We start from the raw sequence: 21,138 nt of genomic DNA, 5'->3' as shown, positions 1-21,138 counted from the left end.
GTTAGGAGAAAAAATATAAAAAAATTTAAAAAAAGTACAATACACTGAATAAGTGTGCACACCCTTAAACTAATACTTTCTTGTGTGTGCACACCTTTAAACTAATGCTTTATTGAAGCACCTTTTGATTTAATTACAGCATTCAGTCTTCTTGGGTACACACCTGCCATCAATTAAAGAAACTCTGATTAATCCCAAATAATGTTCAGCTGTCCTAGTAGAATTTTCCTGACATTTACTCAGTTGTCTGCTACAGCAAAAGCCATGGTTTACAGAGAGCTTACAAAGCATCAAAGGGATCTCATCGTTGAAAGGTATCAGTCAGGAGAAGGATACAAAAAAATTTCTGCAGCATTGGATATACCATGGAACAAGTGAAGACAGTCATCGAAAACTGGAGAAAATATAGGAAAACAATGACGTTGGAAAGAACTGAACATCCCTCCAAAATGTATGAAAAGACAAGACAAAAACTGGTCAGGGAGGCTGCCAAGAGGCCTACAGCAACACTCAAGGAGCTGCAGGAAATTCTGGCAAGTACTGGATGTGTACTACATGTGACAATAATCTCCTGTATTCGTATTATATGTCTGGACTATGGGGTAGGGTTGCAAGACGGAAGCCTTTTCTTACACATAAAAACATCCAGACCCGGCTAAAATTTTTAAAACAATATATCAGGTCTCCCAAAAACGTGGGAAAACGTGTTATGGTTTGAAGAGACCAAGGTTGAACTTTTTTGCCACAATTCCAAAAGGTACGTTTGGCGCAAAAACAACACTTTGCATCACCAAAAGAACACCATCCCCACGGTGAAGCATGGTGGTGGCAGTATCATGCTTTGGGGTTGCTTTTCTTTAGCTGGAACTGGAGCTTTAGTGGAGGGAATTATGAACAGTTCCAAATACCAGTCACTTTTGGCATAAACCTTCAGGCATCTGCTAGAAAGCTGAAGATGAAGAGGAATTTCACCTTTCAACACAACAATGACCCCAAGCATACATCCAAATCAATAAAAGAATGGCTTCACCAGAAAAAAAAATAAAGTTTTGGAATGGCCCAGCCAGAGCTCAGACCTAAATCCAATAGAAAATCTGTGGGGTGACCTGAAGAGGGCTGTGTACAAGAGATGTCCTCGCAATCTGACAAATTTGGAGCACTTTTGCAGGGAAGGGTGGGCAAATATTGCCAAGCAAGATGTGCCATGGTGATAGACTTCTACCCAAGAAGACTGAATGCTGTAATTAAATCAGAAGGTGCTTCAACAAAATATTAGTTTAAGGGTGTGCACACACAACAAAGTATTATTTTAAAGATGTGCCCACTTATGCCACCAGCATACTGTTTTTTATTTTTTATATTTTTCCCCTAACAGATTTGTTTGTTTGTTTTTCAATTGAATTGTACAGGTTATAGGTCACATTAAAGGTGGGAAAAGTTTTGAAATGATTTATTGTGGTCTCATTTTTTTATATCGCAAAAACCTGGCATTTTAACAGGGGTGTGTAAACTTTTTATACCCACTGTATTATATATATATATATATATATATATATATATATATATATATATATATATATATATATACACACACACACACACACCAACTTGGAGATCACCATACATTGGAGAAAAGGGAATATTCTGAGGGTCTACTTTAGAAAGACGAAAATGCAAACTCTCGAACGCTCACATGAGCGAATAATCAGAAACTCAAAAGTGGATTTTTCTGAGATGTTCTGAGAAATAATGGTTACATTCCTGACTGATCATTCAAATGGTTATCAATATCTATTTGAGGGAAATTCTTTGAAGTCTGCTTGTGGTATAAAAATACCTATGCAAACACTTTCAGACAAAAATCCTAAACCTTCTGGACATTGTTGTATACTTAGAAACCTCATAGATTTCTTCACATTGACCCTTTGTAAATTGCCTTTTCATTCTCTCTTCACAATCTTTTCTAACCTCTTCTGATTAATTCTTATAGTTATAAGTCATCCCTTTTTGAACAGTAGATTCTGTTCTAGCTTCAACTAAAATGCTACCAGATCTGTTCTTTCCCTTAGAACTTGCGTATCCCTTTCTCTTTGCCTATACTCTATCATTTCTTGCTAGGGAAGGCAGTCTCTAACCTGCAGTCCAATCTTTTGTTCAACTTCATACCACTGTTACATTTCTCTCTCTAGCTATTTGCTCCCAATACACTGGTTCCTATGCTAATCTTCTCCAGTAAATTCCAGACCTCTCTTGCCTAATTTCCATACTCCTGTTTGCAGTCACCCCTATTAGTAAAATCTCCTTTCTCCGTTCTTGTGCTGACTTAGTTTTTATAATGCAGTCTGATACGTAATGTAAACAATATTCTGCATGGTTGTTGTTATTCTACTTAAGAGCCTGCATCCAAAATTCTGCTCTCTCCTTATATTTTAAACTCCCTCCTTATTTCATCATCATCCTTTTCCACTTTGATTTGTAAATGTTTTACTTGTATATGAGTCTTTACTACATAGCTATAAAGATATCAAATCAGGTAACCCTAAACCACCTTGAACTAATGCAAGAATAAAAATATCCTGTTTAACTCTTCCCCTCCCAAATAAATTCCTTCAACTCTTTATTAACTATTGTTCATAGCTTTTCTGGTTGATAAAAATATGCCTGACCTGCATATAAAATGAAGGGATTAAAAATATTTTCACTGTTTGTATCTTAATATCTTATCATATATCCATAATTAATAGCTTCCAGTTTCTCAGTTTTGTGTAATATCCTTTGTTTAGTCTCTTTGAACATTTTCTTAGTTCACTATTCATAATTCCTCTTACTCCATATACCTAAGTACTTTATATTATAATTTTCTGACAGATATGGGTGTTGCTGAACCAATCTGTATGTGGTGTATAATTTCTGGCTATAGCTTTTGTTTTATTTTCATTAATTTTTTATCTTGAAAAGACTTGAAACTGTCTCAGAGTGTTCCATAACAAATTGAAATGTCTTTTTCTGGATTTTCTGGATTAGTCATTTACAAAATAATACAGCTGCACATAAAACCACCTGTTCTTGATTACCCTACCATTCCATTTACATACTTTACTTTGTGATTGTCTTGCATTCTTTGCCAGTGGCAAGTAAAATAAGTAAAGGAAAAAGAGGACACCCTTGCCTGTTTCCTTTGTTCAAACACAGCTTGTCAGAAAGGTGCCCTTCCACATATGTCTTGCCACTAACCCTTCATATATCCTCCTAGGTAACTGTAATAATTTTCACTAACCACTCCTTAAATGACTTTCTTATTAACAGATAACTAACAAAATGCCATTGTCTCCTTTCTACTTCATTACCCTGCATCTTTATATAAGTTTTGATCTGAAATACTTATTGGATATGTTTCAAAGCTTACACTTAAATACTCATGCTCCTTTGAAATATAATTTGAAATATATGTTCCTTTGAAATATAATTTCTGTACAGTCTAGAAATAATAAGTAAATTCTGTCTTCTTACTGCTGAATTCACATCTTCCATAACAACTATTCTCATATTTTTTTTCAGCAATCTTCCCTCATTGTTATATTTTTCATTCTAAGTCCTCCTGTTATATCACTGCTGTTACACGTCAGGTCCCAGTCTCCACCTTCAAATAAATGCTTAAAGCATATTATTTCTCCTAAAATGTTCTTAAGCTCCATAATAGCAGTCTTTGGTGGAATATAAATGCATGTGGTGTAATCCTCCTCCCTTGCCAACAGCCCCTCATTACCACAACTCTACCATCATTGTCTTTGTTTTCCTCTTCAATCACTATTGGAGCTCCTGTTGTAATCGGTATCATTACTTCCCTTCTCAATTCAGTGCCCTTTGCTTTTGGCTCTCCTTGTGGCTGAAGGGAAATTTTAAAGCGGGGTTATTGGCAAGGCTTGTTATGATATTTAGACTGATGTCTTAGTACTTACCTATGAAACTATGTGCCACTTTTTTCTACCGTATCATCTTTTATTTTCCTTATTCTTTCAAAGTCTGTGCAGTATTGTCTGCCAGAACACTGGATAAAGTGAAATGGAACATAAATTACCCATCAAATTCCTTTTAATGCCACAAAGTTTATACATTCCATAGCTGTTATCCTGAACCAACATTTCTGGAATAGCTTGTATGCTAAAACACTGGACATTTAACACCTGTTAACCCTGCATGAGAAACAGAAAACTGACAACATATATATATATATATATATATATATATATATATATATATATATATATATATTTATATAATATATGTGTGTGTGTGTGTGTGTATAGATATATTTATATATATAGATCCATTTTAAAAAGGCAGCTATCCAAAACCTTTTTGTAAGTAATGGACTTGCATAGTTCACACGCAGTCTAGACCATGACTTATGATGCTCTTCCATGGGTGTAAACAAACTGAGTTATTACTTTTAGTTGGTAGGGGTACACTGTTATTATATGAACTAAATGAGGTAAATTAAGTTTTGTTGGTAGGGGTAAAGTACCTGTCTAAATACAGGAAATTAATTAATCTTGGTTAGTTTGCAAATGTGACAATGAACATCCTAGAACTGTTAGGCTAATATAGCCTATGAATTTTGTAGAGCAACTAGGAGCTGTTTTAGGCATTGTAGAGTAGCTACAGGTGGCTAAGTGGAATGCAGAGCAGCTAATGGTCGCTAGAGGACACTTGGATGGTACATAAAGCTGGATTCATCAAATTCTCCACTAAGTGTACACTATCTGTACACTTAATGTAGCTTTTCTGTGTGAATAGACAACATGTAGGGAAGAAAGGCAGACAGCAGGAGGATCAGGTACACATGGTGAACACTTTGTGGCAACCTTTATGAATTTGGCCTGTGGTATACAAATGGCTCATCTTGTAAATGTGAGTAGCTGGCTGCACTTCTCTTTATCACTGTTTCTTCTAACAGGACTAGAGAGATGTAGATGTTATTAAGACAGGTAGGGATCAAGAAACCATGTCTGTACAGTGTATGTTGTAACACCACTGCAATAACCACAGTGTCATACAAATGCAGGCAATTTTGTATCAGCACTGACAAATGCTGAAATGAGTATCGTGGTAGACTTAGTAGAAAACAGAAAAACAGTTATCATAGATCTTGCTGGGCTGACATTTTAGTCAGTCTGGTACAGTTAGGTGAAATTTATTATAATAAATCACAATCTACAGGTTAACAACTCAAGATGTAGCAGATCATAGGAAATGAACATTAGGCTATTTATTGCGCTACTGACAAAAGTTGAAGGAATTCAAATGAACTGACAATTATTTGACTCTGAAATCGTCTATAAACAGTGACGCTCACGATGTAGCAAAACGCATAAATTTTTTTTGCAGGGAGGTAAGCTCCTTGCACCTACAAATATATATATATATATATATATATATATATATATATATATATATATATACTGCGGTGGTGGTGCTGCGGTAGTGTTGCCGCCTCACAGTAAGATTATGTCCTGTTCATTTCTCAGCTGAAGCGTCTTCTGTGCGGAGACATGCGTGAATGGGCGTACCTTCGTTGAAGGTTGTGCATCAGAGCTGGCAACATGGTACGTAAAAATCTACTGCCAATCAGTAGCAGACCGGATTTCCGCTGTGGCGACCCCTAACCGGGAAAAGCCGAAAGACACAACAACATATATATATATATATATATATATATATATATATATATATATATATATATATATATATATATATATATATATATATGTGTGTGTGTGTGTATATATATATATATATATATATATATATATATATATATATATATATATATATAAATGCATGTGTATGCATGTGCATGCACCTATATTAACTCTGAGATGAAAATGAGGGGAGAAGTGATAAAAATACAATATTCACCTTCACACTCTTCTCAAAGTCTAACTGTTGTTTTACAATACACTGGCTAACAAACAGTAGATGTCGCAGCTCTAACATTATTCTTTAACTTTTGAAGTGACTGCTTAAGGTGAGAAGTGATTTTACTCTTTATTTGTAAATGGGGAAAGTGTATGCATTTCTTTTACATTCATTTATTCAATCTTATTTTAATTTGTTTTATCAAGTTCTGATATGAGGTTAAGGGTAAGCTACATTTGTCTGGTATCTGACAATAATTTGTTGTGAATGGGTAGAACTTTTGTCATTTACAGTTGAGAGCTACTACTGCATATGTTCTTATTGTTCTTGGGTAAATTGTTTGCCTGCTACTTATACATTAACTTATCATTTGCTTTGTATTTGTTTAACTGGTCTTAGGTAATATTTGAGGTTGAAAGGCTTTTTGTAGGCTCTAAAAACAATACTTACTTTACACTTTACTTAAATAAAGTAGCAGTAATAATAATAATAATAAGGAAAAAGTGAGTGAATCAGAGAATGGAACAACATGAAATGAGCAATAAGGGTTGGAGCAGAAGGGCAAGAGGTTAATGGTTGAGGTGCTTATGTTGTGGGTCAGCTGATTGACTTACACAGCTTTGGGTTATGGCAGAAGTTGGGTCTATAGGAGAATGGGGGAGTATCAATGCAGAACTAGAGAGTTAGAGAATGGAGTGGACTGGTTAGTCATTGAAGAATGGGCAGAGTGGGACTGTGGAGGATTGGGCAAGAGGGGGTGAGTAGATAGGTAACAAGGCATGGGACAATGTAGGGGAGAAAGGCAGACAGCAGGAGATTCTGGGCACAGTTTATCAGATGAATACAGGCAAGTGGAGTGGCATGCAATAAGGTAAAATACGTCAGAGATGTGGTCATAAAAATATAAGGAAAAGGAAGGTGAGGATGAAGGACATGTGTAAACAGCACTGATAAGTGTTGAAGGGTAAAACAAGCCAGAGCTGGCTGTGCAGAAGCAAACATCACACTGTGAGCAGGAGGGAAGAGCAAGGGAATATCATTCAGCCAGATGAGAGGGGCACACAGTGAAGGGGACAGAACAGGGGCTACAGCTTGTATGCGTACAAAGAATACAGAATCATAGGAAAGGGATGGAAACCTAACTAGAAGAGACTGGTAGTTTCTCATTTAGTAAGTAGAAACTAGCACAAACAGTGAAGAGGGCTGGGGTTGTGAAGTGGGAAGAGAGAGTTTGTAGATAGGATTGCTCTGTGGCATAAGGCAAGAAGTGACTGACCAATTACAATTAAATAATGCTGTGGTTTAGACTTAATAAGCTATAGGAGGAGGTGACCAGAGTAGCCACCAAGGGGAATGGGTATATATAACTTTATTTATTTAACATTTGTTAACTGGGAAAGTCCGACTAGGACAAAGCCTATTTTCAGTTAAGGCCCAGGGAGAAATGCTCCAGACACATGTCTTTAGAATGTGGGAGGAAACTGGAGTACCTAGAGGAAACCCACGTGAAAGCAGGGAGGACATGCAGACTCTGCACAGAAGCCAACCCAGCTGAAAATCAAGTCAAAGAACCTCTTGTTGTGAGGTGACAACGTTAGCCGCTGCACCACTGCGCTGCAATAACTGGGAGTGCCTAATGTGGTAGACAGGCTGTAAACCTGACATCTGTTTTTTCACCACACTTTGATTGATGAAACAGATGGTTAACAAGTGTCTGAGGTTGAACTATCTCTGGGTTTGGGGAATATACCCTTTCCTGTGTATTGTGCAAGCTTGTAATTAGTATATATATATATATATATATATATATATATATATATATATATATATATATATATGTGTATATATATATATATATATATATATATATCGACAAGCATATATAATATGCTATAAAATTAGCAGGTTGTGTGTAGGGTGCAGGGGGCTTGCCCCCTGCAAAAGACAAATATTGTGCTATTGTTACTTGCTCTAAGGTTATGCCTCACAGCATGCACAAGGACATGTCAATGTTTTTGTTGTCAATTTTTGTGTATCAACATTAGAAATGTCCACATTTACTTATTTAGATTTTTCTAAGTATATTCATCTAAGAGCGTATTTGTTTTATTTACCAAGTGTGATTTTAGGGTTTTGGTAAATGTTATCAAATCACTGATTCCCCAAACATCTTCAGGAATGGCATTCCAACAAACTAGTAATAACTTTATGAAAGCTTTTCCAGTAGCAGCTAGTTTAAATTGTGGTTTATATTTGTAGAGAGTAATTTAGTTCCATTTAGAATAATTTACTTATTATTATAATTTTTTAGTCCAGTTATGTTGCTGGTTTGGAAATTGTCCATCCCAGTGACTGCACCTTTGAATTAATGTAGAAGGGGGCATGGCATGTTACCTAACTAGAAGAGAGTGGTGGGTCTCAGGCAGTAGATAGAAGAAAAAGTAAAGGAGCAGGCAAGTGTGACTCAGATCATGGCTGGGTAGTATTAAAATGCAATTTAAAGGGTCTGGCTAGGAAGATGGGCAGCTGCAAGCAGTGATGTAAGAGGGAAGGGTAGGTATTACTGGCATTGCAGAAAGACATGTCAGTGACTAGACAGAAAGAAGCAGAGATGCATGCAATGGTGTTCAGGAATGAGACAGGAAGGGATGAGGATGGAACAGTAATCTATATAAAGAAGGGCATCAATTGTACAGTTATATACAAAGGATAACCACCTTCATGGCTAAAGCAGAAGAATGGGGTGGTAATTGATCTACAGAGCAAATAAAGGAGTGGGGAATGAAGAATAAGGTGTTATTCATGAGATTCAGAATCTGTCAGGAGCAGATTGGGAGATTCTAACTTGTCTGATAACTGGAAGCCAGCAAGTGTGGATATAAAAGGGAAACAGGAAAATCTGGAGAATTACAAGTCTATTGGTCTAACAGCAGAAAATGATGCATACCAAACTAGGTTTACCAAATGTAGTACAACCTTAACCATTGATATAAATCTCATAGTCACATGACAGCTACCTACACCCAGTGCTAATGTGTTGCAATTAAATAATAAATAGGCACAATGTCACCTAATATGGAAACAATCTGTACAGAGCAAGTACATTTAAAAATAGTGGATATGTGCAAAAGAACTTATTGTTTCCATTAAATGATGAAGGAAACCCTCCTGGATTGTGGAACGTCCATTTGAACCTACATACCTAAAGAAGATCACAGGTTTGGATTGAACAATGGACTCTGAGGCAGAGATATTATGACAGAGTTAACATTCAATGGACCCTGAGGCTCTGAGGCAGAGATATTACCACAAAGTTAACATTCAATGGACCCTGAGGCTCTGCGGCAGAGATATTACTACAGAGTTAACATTCTGCCAGTTTTTATGATGTAATCATGATAAATTTACCACTGCTGTCTTTTACTCCCTCATTGCAAGATTTTTATGAAGAATACTATAGAAATCCAGTGCCTCAGAAACAAAGTCAGAGTTGTCACAGCCATAAATATTAAACTAATTTAAAGTCAGACAGTTTAGTAGTCCAAATATCTATGGCAACCACCTTAAAGTTGTTCAGTCTGTGCCAGTTGAAACAAATCAAAAGGTCTACAGCCTCGAGATCATCTGCTAAGGAAACTGTGAATGAAGAATTTTCAAGCCAGCAAAAAGTGTGATCCAAAACCAGTAAATTGTATAATTACTAGTAAAAAAAAAAAAATCAAAATTTCTTGAAAGACGCTAACATGCAAGATGTTGAGAAAGAAATTTAATTATAGTTAAGAGCTTTTGTTCTTACAATTTCTCAAAAGAATTTTATCAGAACAATCTTTAAACAGCTGACCTCCTTTTTAAACTGAAGAACATTGTAGTAGTGGACTTACTATCAGGTGGGCTAGGCTATTGCCTACCCTCTAAGCTATTCTTTGTGATGTTTCTTCAGCTGTGAGTTCAGTTTGCACTCAAGGCCATCACTGTGATCACTATGCAAGGAGTTTTCCAACAATAAAACATTAGATCCAATCATGTGATTAGTTAAGACCAATTAAAGTTTAACCTTACAAAAGCGAATAAATATACCTTTTAATATTTATTAAAATAAAACATATAATAAATAACATATATTCCATTACAAATACATATTTACACTAGTGTGACAATAAGTAGCACTTAATATTTGCTGTTAAAACATTTTTTTTAATTCCTATGAACGTGTACACAACCATAACTCAAATTATCTTAACTTGGATGCCCTCATAAGAGTAGAAAAGAGATGTAACCACATATCATTGGTGTAGCAATGTTAACATACATTCTTCTGTATGAATGATATTTCCCAGCAACACTATGTACAATGATAAATACTGAGCCCACAATGGAGCTTCCAGACATGCCACAGTACTGTGGTAGAAACATAAAGATTAAACCAGTATTAGCAGAACTAACACTGCACTTCTAACCTATATAGATACTATTAATAAATCTAGTCTCATCCTTATTTCTAGACTCATCTAAAACCTTCAATACAATTTGTCACAGCAAACTTCTACATCAAATGTCCTCGTTAGGTTTCTCTCGGGTCACCTATCTATGCTTCAAAAGCTTCCTATCCAGTAGGTATCAGTCAGTAAAATGGCACTACCCTCTCTCTCCATACCTCCAAGTCACTACCAGTGTACCACAAGGCTCTATCCTTGGTCCCCTGCGCTTTAACATTCTCACCAACACCCTCCACACATCCACACAACAGGCCTCTCTAATGCAGTATGCAAATGACTCCATACTCATTTTCACATTTGACAATGTGGCACACCTCCAAAGAATTACACAGAAAGCTTTAACAGCAACTGAAACAAGCCTTTGTAACTCACAACTCGTGCTCAACCCTAAAAAAAAAAAAAATACTACTTTTTTCCCAACTTCCTCTGCAATGAAAAAACAATTAAAAGTCACTTCTCATAGCAAATTATTAAGGATGAAAGTAGCTGATTATCTTAAATTTGACCTATATAAACAAAATATACAGAATAAGAAAAAACTCATCAAAAACTAGGGATGCTTTATAGAGCCAAAAACTCATCGATGCAACTAAAGCTACACTTGCCACTACTTATCTCCTCCACACACTTCTTTGTGGGGTTCCCATTCTTGCTAACCTTCAGGCATTACAAAAATCAAAACTTGAACAATGCTATAACAAAGTTGCTAAATTTCCAGCAAGTACTGCATTCAGAACCCAACACTGTATAGCACTAAAAGCCTAAATTGGTTAGAACTACCCCATCAACTAACATGTACACAGCTTCTTAACACCAATAAAAATTATCTAGCATCCACCTGCTTGCCTAGCACTTAGTAACATTCTGCACAGCTATGCTCTGACATGGTCATTATGGCCCAGTGACCAAAAACTTCTGTCTGTCCACAAACCTGTTGAATCCTCTAGGGATCATCGGTACTTCTTCCATGTTGCTAAGGCCTGGAACTCCTTACCTTGATTAATCAGGTCAGTAGCCTTCCTCCCATCCTTCTAAACCTTTCTGAAAGACTTCCTAGCCAAAAGTTGGCTTTGTTCTTGCTCAACACCAGGATAAACTATATCCCTAAATTTGGACAAATATGTATTCATACCTTACATCTCCTTACTCTCCCTTCTTCACTCATTTCTTTACTTCTATCAATTTCTCTCCCCTGGTTTTCTCTCTAAATATTCAGTAAGCCTTATTTTCTCTCACTTCATATTGCAATTCTTGTTTGTATTATACTAACTTAACTTTAATTTCTCTATAAACTGGATAAAAATTCTGTAAATTTGAAATCAAAATCATTGTCATATAACTTGTATCTGTCCTTAACCTATGTTTTCATATTATGTTTAATTTGGTACAATTATTTAAAATGTAGTTTTTTGTATTATTTTTAAAGACTGTAAAAGTATTATTCTTAAAATGTTTTGGAGCTATTCTCCCCATCTCCACTGAAAATGGACACCTACACAGTTGGATTTTCCCAGTAATCAAATGTTGATAAATAAATAAATAACCTGGAAAACTATGTTGTAGTTGCAAATTAACAGCTAAGATGGAAGTCAGTTGAGTAGAGCTTCTGAAAGCCTGCAGTAAAATTAAACTACATTTTGGAAAATTGGTATTTAGTCTTTTTGTCTCAGAGTCCAGACATCAGACTTGGTAAGATTCTTAGGCCACATCATTATTACTCAACGTATATCTGCTTTAAATAGGTACCTGTCAATAGTTTGAAGTTTGAAACTGGGATTCTCTAAATATCATGATTTAAATTGTGGGTATAACCAACATATATACCAAGTCCAAAACTGAGGTACCTTAGAGTCTTCTTCATACTCCAAGTGCAGTGACCTCAAAGTTAGTAGCATATTCCTTGAAAAGTGCTCTTCTCAAAGACTTTATGAGTTTCAATTGTTTAAACTTATGTTTACAGTCTTCCAGTTTCTAATGTCAGTGTTTATAACAGAAGACATTTTGTATGACTAGTGCAGAGTCAAAGTACTGTCTAATCTCAAATAGCAAAAAGAAAAGATGTCAAACCACATTTCTGGATATATTTGCGAAGGTTAAGTGTTATTAGGATAGTGTCTACAGTAAGCTACAGTAATATATTTTAACTGCTGACAGATATAAGCACTGTAGTCCCCAAACATTGTTGGAGCCCACCTCAGTGATTTTCTTTTCTTTCTCTCTCTTTTTTTTTTTTTGGTAGACCCTCATGGTTATACAAACCGCTACTGTAAATTAAGAAAACATATTAGTAAATAAAAAGCTAGCCATCAAAATGTAGGAAAAGAACCACCATTAGCATGTTATAAAGGCACATACACAAAAGTAGCAACAAACTGTTCTAATATCAAACTGTTATGACTGGATCAACAGAAACCATAACGACAAAAATACAAATTTCAAAATCTTATTAACCCATGGGACCATTCCTTTCTACTTCAGTCAATGCTATTAAAACATAACATAACAGACAACAATATCCACCACTATATAATACAAATTACTATAAATATATATAAACTTTCTTCCATCACACTCTAACACTTCAATCCAGAAGTCTTCACTTTAGAGGAGTTCAAACCATGTAATACTCCTGTATTTAAATACACCATAAAAAGTATCCAATTACAAAATTAATTAAGAAATTAGTTTAATTAATTTTGCCATTTCAGTGCTATTAAAACAATCAGGTAATATGTGTAATACAAACCTTAAGTATAACAAATTTAAAAACATTGCAAAACTAATTATAATACATATTTTATTTTCACATATGCTCAAACTCAATATAGACAGGAAAGACACAGAGAAAAAACTAAATGAATGTAATAAAAATCTCAGAAGACACTGATTAATGCTAAAAAGTCTGTTTTTCCTCTGTTTTCTGCAAAAAAGAAAAAAACAAAAAAAAAACAAAAAACAAAAACAAAAAAATCTTGTTTTCCCGCCTTACTGAACTAGAATAGTCCAGTCTTCAGAGTTTGCTGATCTCTGGGCTTTGTCTTGGTTCCTGTGCTATTCCATATCCTTATTTGGATAAAAGGAAGCGTCTTTGTTCACCAGTGGGAGTGGGGAGCACTGAGCTGCCTATTTGTCCCTAGAGGAGTGGTTCCAGCCAGAAACTTGTAGTCTATTGGCCATTTTGGGTCAATTCCTAGCTCTTTTCAGCCCCTGTAATAAAGCCCACTTTAGCGCTTTTGCTTGTATTCAACTCAGCACAGCTCCTCGTGGTGTCCTGCAGAGTTCTACAAGCAGCAGAGAGCAAAAGAGTGACTTTTTCCTGATTTAAGTATTTTTTTTCTGGCTTTTTGATTATTTACTGCTTAGCGACTGCATTTTCGCCTGTTTATACAGCTCTGCATTCTATTTAAACTGTTTTTGTGTTGATTAACTGTTTTGCACTTTTAAAAAGTTATTTGTTGCTTACTTTTACCTGTAGGCTAACACACTCAAGTGCGCTAGCCGTTTAAAAGCATTTATAGCATTTACTGTCTGTTTTTCCTCTGTTTTCTGCAAAAAAAAAAAAAAAAAAAAAATCTTGTTTTCCCGCCTTACTGAACTAGAATAGTCCAGTCTTCAGAGTTTGCTGATCTCTGGGCTTTGGCTTGGTTCCTGTGCTATTCCATATCCTTATTTGGATAAAGGGAAGCTTCTTTGCTCACCAGTGGGAGTGGGGAGCACTGAGTAGCCTATTTGTCCCTAGAGCAGTGGTTCCAGCCAGAAACTTGTAGTCTATTGGCCATTTTGGGTCAATTCCTAGCTCTTTTCAACCCCCTGCTATAAAGCTCGCTTTAGCGTGATTTAGCGCAGAGTTGCCCATAGAGCACCATCGGGCAGCGCCGGTTAAACAAGGTTAAACTATTTCTGGCTCCGTAAAGTCTGCTCTTCAATTTTTCCCTTAGAACTTCTCTACTTGCAATCTAAACAGTCTATTATCTATCTCAAAAGCTCAGCACTTGCTCCTAAAGCATTTTTATATAGGTAAAGTACTTATATACTAAACAAAGTACTACATTAGCCTAGAATCCCCTTGAGTACTCATTTCCCTATAGGTCCCTTCTGACTCAGTTACACAGCAAACTTTTTCACTTTTTCTAGCATGTCGAAGGGTCAGTTGCTAGCGTCCTCTCCTGTTCAGCTGGTGAATCTGGGCATCTTGAGGCAATGTTACAATTGCCTCATGTACACAGACAATCTACTCCTTCTCCCACAAAACACAAATACATGTGAGAGATGCAACTATATAGCCAAACTGGAGGCTGAGCTCTCTCAACTCAGGACTGGCAAGACCAGACAGGAGGAGAAGGAAACCACACACACCACAAACCCAGTTTCACATAGAACTATCACAACTACAAAACAAACACATAAACACACAAAGACATACTCGGAGGCACTGATCAAAAATCTACCAAAACTACAGAGGCCTCCAAAGCAGACACCCAAGCAACTGCCACCTCAGGACATAAGACATGCAACACATAGTTCTCAAAGTCAGTGTGCTAAACAGTCACAGCCCTTAAGGCCAAACACAATGCCAGACACACTTGTTATAGGTGACTCCATAGTCAGACACACTGACGTCCCACTCACCAGACTGAACAAGGAAAAGATCACAGAAAGCTGCCTGTCAGGCGCTAGAATCTGCCACATAACACAAGCACTCAGGTCACTCCACAGCAAGTACAAGTATGACTCAGTCATTGTCCATGCCGGTGTGAACGACCTGAGACGTACCTCCCTGGACTACATGAAAAGAGACATAGAGGAGCTCTCAGATTATGTAGCCCAGGCCGGTATGACCCTGACCCTGAGCAGTATCCTACCCTCACCAAGAATGATGCCACAATACAGAGACAAAATGATCAGCTTTAATAATTGGCTTAATTACTGGTGTCATTCTAAGGGGATCCAATGTCTGTCTGCCTGGGATGACATGCTTGACAAGCCACGCTGCAAGGGACAGCTTGCACCTGTCACCCTGGGCTTCCGGATATTGGCAAAGGCTCTTGCCACCCCATAGTGCCTTTTTAGGCAAGGCTCAAATGATAAACCTACCGCCCTAGAAAACAAAAATGGAGAAAAACTAAGGGTAATACTGCTCAATGCCAGAAGTCTAAACCTCAAGATGCACACCCTCGAAGCCCTCCTCAGTATGGAGAACATCGATGTCTGTGCTGTGACTGAAACCTGGTTCAAGGCTCCTGAGAGCACCCCAGCACTATCAGGTTATACCTCATATCATGCGTTCCGGCCCCAAAATCCGGACCGAACCACAAAAGGAGGGGAAGTATCCATATTCATAAAGGATACCCACACCTCCAGGTTAGTGGCAATGCACAAAGCATCGGAGACCATCCAGGTGCAATTAACCATAGGTAAAACTGCCCTACAGTTTGTAGCATGCTACAGACCACCTTCTCAAACTCAGGAAACCCACACAGCCTTCCTGAAGACACTGGAGAGTATGAATGTCTCTCCAAACACCATCATATTGGGTGACTTCAACTACCCAAACATAGACTGGGAACATTACTCAAGCCCCAACACCCTAGCCCAAAGGTTCCTGGAGTTCATAAACTCAAATGCTATGGAACAACTAGTCACCATTCCCACAAGAGGAGAAAATATACTAGACCTGATCATCACAAACATGGGGACAAAATGCTCCACACGAAGTATATCCCTCATTGGTGAGATCAGACCATAAATTAATCTCATTGAGATCCACATCCCACCCCAGCAAAAAGACCACAGTGAAGAACTTCTCAAAAGCAAACTTCACACTTCTTAAGACTGGAGTGGTATCCTTCAAGGCCCCGAGCCAGTGGAAACCACAACCCACGCTGCTGAAACCCTTACAAATGCCTTCTACGAGCACCTCCAGGAATGTATGGATCAAGCAATCCCTAATAAAATCAAGATCCTTTCCACCAAAGGCAGGCGCCGGTCTGGTGGACCCCAGCCATAAACAAACTCTACAATAAGAGGAGAAAGCTACTACATGACAGAGCAAAATCCCTAAAAGGGAAGGCATCTCTGATCAATACTAGCAAAACTACGATCACTCATAAAATCATCCAAGGCCAACTTTGAGAGAAAAATCGCTAATGACACAAAAGACAATCATAAGGCCTTCTTTAGCTATGTTAGAAACCTGGGTGGAAACTCCCAGATATGCTCAGAATTAGTCCAAAATGATAAAAAATCACTGAATCCACAGACATTGCCAACATACTGGCAGACAGGTTCAGTGCAAATTTCTCCCCAAAAGGAGAAATATCTATCCCACCAGAGTCTAGCCTCGCAAACATCTCAGATGCCCAGGTGAGAGCTGCTCACTCTAAAGCAAAAAAACACAGCATCAATGGGACCGGACAGTGTCCCCGGCTGTGTGCTACACGAACTCAATGAGGAACTAAACCCACACATAAGGCTGCTGTTTAATCTTAGCCTTACTACAGGATACGCCCAAAGAATGGCGACGGCAACTGTGGTCCCACTCCACAAAGGCGGTGCTTCTACGGACCCTGAAATTACCACCCCATAAGCTTGACGAGCCTTGTCTGCAAAGCTATGGAGAGGATCATAATGGAACTCATAAATAAAGACATTGGGGACCTACAGACACTGGATCCTACCCAATTTGGCTTTGTCAAGGGCAGATCCTGCCTCTTGAACTTGGTCGACTTTTTGAAACAGTCACTAAGGCCATTGATGAGGGTAAGGCAGTTCACACAGCCTACCTTGACCTAGCAAAAGCGTTGACACAATACCCCACTGGCATCATAGAAAACTCACCAGCTTAGATGTAAACCCATATGTCACAAGATGGATTGCAAACTGGCTCAAGGACAGAACACACAGGGTTAGAGTTGCTGGTGCCATGTCAGACTCTAAGCCGGGTCATGAGCGGTGTCCCACAGGGCTCAGTCCTGGGCCCCTCTTGTTCGGCATTTATTCTTCTGAAGTGCAGGCAAACATAGGGGATTGTGGCTGACAAAATTTGCAGATGACTGCAAACTGGGCACCATAATTGACACTCCATCAGACACAGACATCCTCCAGAGAGGTCTCATAGAAATGGATAACTGGTGCCACAGCCATGGCCTTAAGCTAAATGCCAAAAAATGTATAGTCATACCCTTTGGGAAAAACAAGGTAACCCCTAATTACCACATAGGTGGTAATCCATTAAACATGGAAGAAGTTATCAGGGACCTGGGGACCCAAGTTGACAGTAACCTCTCTTTGACACTCACATTGCCAAAGTGGTTAGGAAGACCTTCTACATTGCCCACCTGATCATGAAGGGATTCACATCCAGATCAGGAGAGGTCATTGTACCCCTTTACTCTTCACTTATCAGACCAATGATTGAGTACAACGCCCCATTTGGAATGTACCTTACCCGACACCTGCAGCAGTTGGAAAGACCCCAAAAGTTCCTCACCAAAAGGATAAAGGGGCTCAAACTTATGTCATACGATGCCCGACTGAAGAAACTCCAGCTCTATTCAGTTGCATACCATCTGCTCAGAGGTGATTTGTGCCTGACATACAAGGCCATGTCCAACCCGGAATTAATGGACATGCTCCACCTCAAAAAATCCAAATCCACCAGAGCCACGAGAGCAAGAGACTTAAACCTCAACACGGATATAAATAGGACGTGCTGGAGGGACAGATTCATCACCCAGAGACTCCCTACACTATGGAACAGAATCCCAGTCCATGTGAGGCAGAGCCCCTCACTGACTCTATTCAAGAGAAATCTTGACGAGTGGATGGGAGATCGTAGGTTTACCCCGGGAATCATCTCTGTGTCACTGCTGGACAGAGGCACAGCAAACTAATGGGTATAGTATTCTCATCCTAAGGGGTGGTGAAAGCCACACACACTCTGGCTAGGCTTATAAATGCCCTAGGGCAGATAGCCTAGTATGAACCTATGAACCTATGTAGTTTAAAGCCAAACAACAGTACAGTAAGCAAAACATAAGAAGACTCAAAAACATGAAATTAACACAGTCTTTAACTCAATCAATCAATAAATTAATGGAATTCATATATAAAAAAATAAAATAAAAATTTTGCACAACCTACAACATGTATACAATGGCTCTGTTTGTACAAAATATATTCCTTTACCAATCAAGCACATTAGAAACTACACTGCCTCCCAAACAATATGTATATATAGTTGCAGGAATGTTAGTTGATTTCCCATTTAGGTGTTGTCTATGAGAGCAAATAAATTCCACTGATATCAGAGTCCATTACATTTACTATAGTCTTTCGTGGTATAGCAGTGTAACAGAGATTGACTTGGGTCATAAATTTGTAACAGTAGAGTTAATATATATTAGTAAGAAGGGAGATGCATATAGTAGAAGAACAGTGGTATGCAATATGGAAAATGTTGATACCTCAGGACTCCATGCTTCAACCACTCCTAGTTGGCACCTATTTCTCAGCAGTAAAGGATTATATCAAGGGCCTTTGGCTGGCCAAGTTCACAGATGACTGCAAACTTGGTAACTAGCATAGATTCCCCACATGACAAAAAACATCTAACAAGAGAGTCTAACACAGAAAAGTGACTGGTGCTAAAGTCATGGATTAAAACTCAGTGATAAGAAATGCATTATATTGCCTTTTGGGAAAATGTCAGCCAAGGCTACTTATTCCATCAATAAGACTTCCATATGAGCTGACCTGGTAGTCAGGGATCTGGGAACATATGTAGCCAGTAATCTGCCTTTGACCAACATGTGGCTAAGGTAGTAAGAAAATAATTGTCTGTAGCCTAAATTATAACTAAGGGCATGGCATCCAGGTCCAAGGAAGTCATAGCCTCTCTATTCTGCCCTTATCAGGTCCATCATTGAGTATAAAGCCACTTTTAGCATGTACCTGTCCTAACCAGACATATTCAACAGCTGCAATGCCCACAGAGGTTCCTTACCAGGAGGATCTATTGTATAAATACATTGTCCTATCTGGATCACCTTAAGGAAGTATACTAAGTCTCCTACAGGTTACTAAGAAGTGATCTATGCCTTGCATACAAGGCATCCCCAGATCAAGCTCTGATGGACCTTTTGCACATCCACAAGACAAACAGCATCAGAACTGCTAGGTCCTTGGATTTAAATTTTGCTTGCAGCATAAATAGGACAGATATGTGTCTCAGAGGATCCCCATCTGTGTGAAGAAGAGTCCTTCCCTCACCCTATTTAAATGTAACATTGACCAATGGATGGCAAATCATAAATTCACCCTGGGTCTAGCCACCATGTCTCTGACAGAGGCAGACAGCAGCTATGTCTAAACTAACATACCCCCTCCACATAACCTTTAGGCACTTTCTAACTAACATACCCCCTCCTAATAAATGTACATTATACACAGGGACACAACTGGTTTGGGTTGCATGGCTAGGCTTAAAAAGGCACTGATGGTCTTTACCATAGTATTTACCTATGAATCTGTATGTACAACATTTGATGATAAACTCATTTATTTGAGAATCAGATGGTCGATTTTTACTTTGTTCTGCATTACATCAAACTTATTTGCTCAATGTATACAGAAGTAACAATTGACCATCTGAGTATGTTTGAGTGTGTGTGTGTGTGTGTGTGTGTGTGTGTGTGTGTGTGTGTGTGTGTGTGAGTGAGATTAATGTAATGGCATGCTTGTCAGCTTATTTATATGTTAGTGGTGTCAGATTGCTAACAGTTGCAGTTTTTCCTTTCATCCACCATTGTGCAATCTCAGAGTTAGTATAGGGCTGTGGGGGAGCAGGGAGGCTTGTGACCCCTATAAAGCAATAACATGGTTTTATTTTGTTTCAATCTTTTCAGATTTATTTTGGTTTAGAATAAATGATTTCATTATTTTGAAACATCAAATTAGTGTTGTTCAGTATTTCAGTATAGACACTATATATATATATATATATATATATATATATATATATATATATATATATATATATATATATATATATATATATATATATATATATATATATATATATATATATATATATATATGATATAGGTGTCAGACACCCAATCAAACAGACAGTATGCTGATACCTGTCTGATCAACACCATTTGGTCAACACAGACAGGTGAGTGAAAAGTATGCAATATTGACAATGCCTCGTATGGGACTATTCTCTTTCCCTTGGGATTGTGTGCTCTCAGAGTTGGTATATATAAATAGCAGGGGATGCACCCCTCTGCAAAAACATTTGCTGTTGCTTTAGTCCACTCCAGGGTAATCCATGTTGCATGTGCAGAACATGTTGTTAATGTGATGATGTCGCTCTACTGGGTGTTGGCATACTGCCTGATCAATCAGGTGCCCAACACCCATATAGTTCTCTGTCTTTCTCTCTCTCTCTCTCTTTCACATTCTTTCTCTATGTATGGATGTGTGGAAAGTACAGTTTTGTACCTACCATAAATGTAGATGTCCGATAGACATGCAACTGCAGTCATAACATGTGGGTTGTCCTGCTTCAGGCAGCCCTCGGTCGGCCGGATTCCAAAGTCTGGATCCGACGTCGGCTGATGTCGCATTTCTCTCTGACGTCAGAGCGGCTGGAGTACATAAGCATCAGCCGACGCCATCTTCTTCAGTGTTTCTTGCCCCAGATGCCAGGTGCCCTCCA

Source organism: Protopterus annectens, chromosome 10.part0 (genome assembly GCF_019279795.1).
Source record: "Protopterus annectens isolate FY-2018-M chromosome 10.part0, PAN1.0, whole genome shotgun sequence".
Classification (NCBI taxonomy): Eukaryota; Metazoa; Chordata; order Ceratodontiformes; family Protopteridae; genus Protopterus; species Protopterus annectens.
Note: the sequence above shows the minus strand (reverse complement) of the source record.